General features: G+C 38.1%; 1 long non-coding RNA gene across 1 annotated transcript; it reads right to left on the reverse strand.

Moving 5' to 3' along the window:
* Positions 1 to 2350, reverse strand: LOC111961132 (uncharacterized). Its single transcript, XR_002876944.2, has 4 exons — positions 2164 to 2350; positions 1783 to 1862; positions 1505 to 1616; positions 1 to 989 (listed from the first exon to the last, which is right to left on the reverse strand). It is a non-coding gene; the product is annotated as an uncharacterized lncRNA (long non-coding RNA).
* Between the last annotated feature and the right edge of the window lie 1045 nt (positions 2351 to 3395).

The raw sequence follows: 3395 nt of genomic DNA on the forward strand, positions 1-3395 counted from the left end.
ACAAAATGAAAGCTCTACAAGGGGACAGGGCAAGGCAAAGCAGAGCTATGCTAAACAGGTCAAATGAAAACACAGACCATGGTCATAAGACCAGGGCAGCTTCAAAAGACAACACAAGCTAATCCTGACACCATTAGCATTATTTTACAGAGCTACATTAATAGAAGAATGTAGCTAGCTACATAAGCACAACTGAGTATAACACCATAAGAGTTATGTCCGTGGTTATAAGGAATACACACAAATATATGATGCTCCGTACATAGTGAGCTACAGTAGAAACGACATACAGAAACTTTTGAGAACCTAGTAAGGCATTTACTTTGATAGAAACGCACACATGTCCAGAGTTATTGTCATGTAATGAAAACAATGAAGGCAATGAGGGCAATTGTGACCTCTATCTGACCAGCTGGTCATAATTCTGACCACTATATTATGTAGCCTACTTGTCATAGTAAGACCTCATCATAACCTGGTAATGGCCATCTGACTACAGCTTGTTACCTACACACTTAGAAAAAAGGGTTCCAGGAAAGGATCCTACATAGAACGCTAAAGGGATCTACCTGAAACCGAAGGGGTTCTCCTATGGGGACAGCCCGAATAGCCCTTTTAGGTTCTAGATAGCACCTTTTTTTCTAAGAGTGTACTGTAAAAAGTATTGCAGGGGATAAAGCTTGATATTGAATATGTTGTTCGTTACATTTCTAATGGATTCCATAGTTACCGATTAAAGTTAATCTGCAACATATTCTTACATTTAAAATAGATCAAGCGATGGTAAAAACAAATGTAAATCACAATCTGCATACAGTAATTGTTTCATAATGCATAGAAATACTGGGAGTATATAAAGGCTGATTGTTTTATTTGATTATGATTAATAAGAGGGTTGTGATGGGGTAGATCCTCATCAAGGACCTCAGAGCACAGAAGGTGATCTGGAGAGTAGTGGCCTTCTCGAAGAGTCATGTGATAGGTCCGATCTGCAGTGAAGAGAATCATACCATTATCAATTTGAGATTTTAAAAGAACTAGAAAAGGATATTCTTGAAGAAACTTTGTGGACTCAGCTGGCTAAAAGTATTTCCATGGTACTAATTTAAGAATTATGTGGCAGTTATCATAGTATAAAAATAAAAAAAACTCATATACACTACATGTATGTGGACATGCCTTAATTTGTGGATTTTGGTATTTCAGCCATACCTGTTGCTGACAGGTGTATAAAATCGAGCACACAGCCATGCAATCTCCATAGACAAACATTGGCAGTGGAATTGGGGCGGCAGGTAGCCTAGTGATTAGAGCATTGGGCCAGTAACTGAAGTGTTAATGGATCGAATCCCCAAGCTGACAAGGTAAAAATCTGTCGTTCTGCCCCTGAACATGGCAGTTAACCCACTGTTCCCCGGTAGGCCGTCATTGTAAATAAGAATTTGTTCTTAACTGACTTGCCTAGTTAAATAAAATAAAAATCTACATTTTGTACACAACTTACTGTCAATGATTATGGATTTAAGGAATGGTGGTTCTGCTCTCTCCATTCCCTGGGATGTGGCAGAATAGGTCACTAGTAACTGAGTGGGTGGCCAAGCACTGCAGTAGTGGAACTGTAAAGACAGAGGAGAATCATGATTAACCATTACCTAAGGTCTTCACTAAGTTAGACTTAGCCTAGAAAGTACATTGACGATGTTGCCCCTCAGCAATCTGACAGTCAGGCAGACCCACCGAGAGATATAGAGAGAGCTAGACGGCAAAGCACATGGTATTTACATTTCTTAGTCAGCAGCCTGGATAACTTCTGTACTCCTTCCCGTTGTTACCTCTATCCTTCCACCCAAACTAGAAGATTCCTGCAAAAACAGAGAATCAAGAATTGAAAAAGGCAGTTGAGAGGTATAACATTAGAATGCGTGTTGAGGGGGAGCAGGGATAGGCAAAATGTATTGTATTGTCAAATACAAATTACACAAATGCAGTGGCATTAAGTACTTAAATAAAAATACTTTAAAGTACTACTTAAGTCATTTTTTGGGGTATCTGTACTTTACTTTCCTGTTTATATTTTTGACTACTTTTACTTCTCTACATTCCTAAGGAAAATAATGTACTTTTACTCAATACATTTTCCCTTACACCCAAAGTACTACTTACATTTTGAATGCTTAGCAGGACAGGAAAATTCACATACTTGTCACGATCGTCTAAGGGAGGAGACCAAAACGCAGCGCGGTAAGTGTTCATTTTAATAAATAAACTGCACACTGAAACAACAAAGAGAGTGAACGAAACAGTCCTGTAAGGTGCAGCAACACAAAACAGAAACCAACTACCTACAAACACAGGTGGGAAAAGGCTACCTAAGTATGGTTCTCAATCAGAGACAACGATAGACAGCTGCCTCTGATTGAGAACCACACCCGGCCAAACACATAGAAATAGACAACATAAAACAAAAACATAGAATGCCCACCCCAACTCACGTCCTGACCAAACCAAAATAGAGACATAAAAAGGATCTCTAAGGTCAGGGCGTGACATCAAGCGGACATCCCTGGTCATACCTATTGCCTCTGATCTGGCGGACTCAAACGAACACACATGCTTCGTTTGTAAAATGATGTCTGAGTGTTGGAGTGTGCCCCTGGCAATTCCTAAATAAAAACATTTAATGATGCCGTCTTGTTTGCTTAATATAAGGAATTTGAAAGTATTTATACTTTTATTTTGATACTTAAGTATATTTTAGCAATTACATTAACTTTGATATTTAAAACCAAATACTTTTAGGCTTTAACTCAAGTAGTATTTTACTGGTTGACTTTCACTTTAACATTAGTTATTTTCTATTAAGGTATCTTTACCTTTACTCAAGTACGACAATTGGATATTTTTTCCACCACTGCAAAAATACAAGGATCTCTGATGAATCAAGAACATCTTCACATCCATATTGGGGGTACAAGCCGAGCTAACTGTCTTACAGACATAAACAATCAATGTTTTCTGTATTCATGTGCCATCCATCTCTCTCTCTCTCTCTCACTCGCAGACGCAGACGCAGACACACACACACAGCAAGCATGACACAATGTTTTTAAAAACATTTTTAGGAGGTGGATCAGCTTTAATATTGCAGATAGATTGTAGCTTCCATCAATGTAATTGTCTGCATCACTTCCAATCCCCCAAATATTTTTTTAAAATACATATATATATGTACATACACACATATACAGTGGGGCAAAAAAGTATTTAGTCAGCCACCAATTGTGCAAGTTCTCCCACTTAAAAAGATGAGAGAGGCCTGTAATTTTCATCATAGGTACACTTCAACTATGAGACAAAATGAGGAAAAAATATCCAGAAAATCACATTGTAGGATT

The sequence above is a fragment of the Salvelinus sp. IW2-2015 genome, linkage group LG4q.1:29 (genome assembly GCF_002910315.2).
Source record: "Salvelinus sp. IW2-2015 linkage group LG4q.1:29, ASM291031v2, whole genome shotgun sequence".
NCBI classification, from domain to species: Eukaryota; Metazoa; Chordata; class Actinopteri; order Salmoniformes; family Salmonidae; genus Salvelinus; species Salvelinus sp. IW2-2015.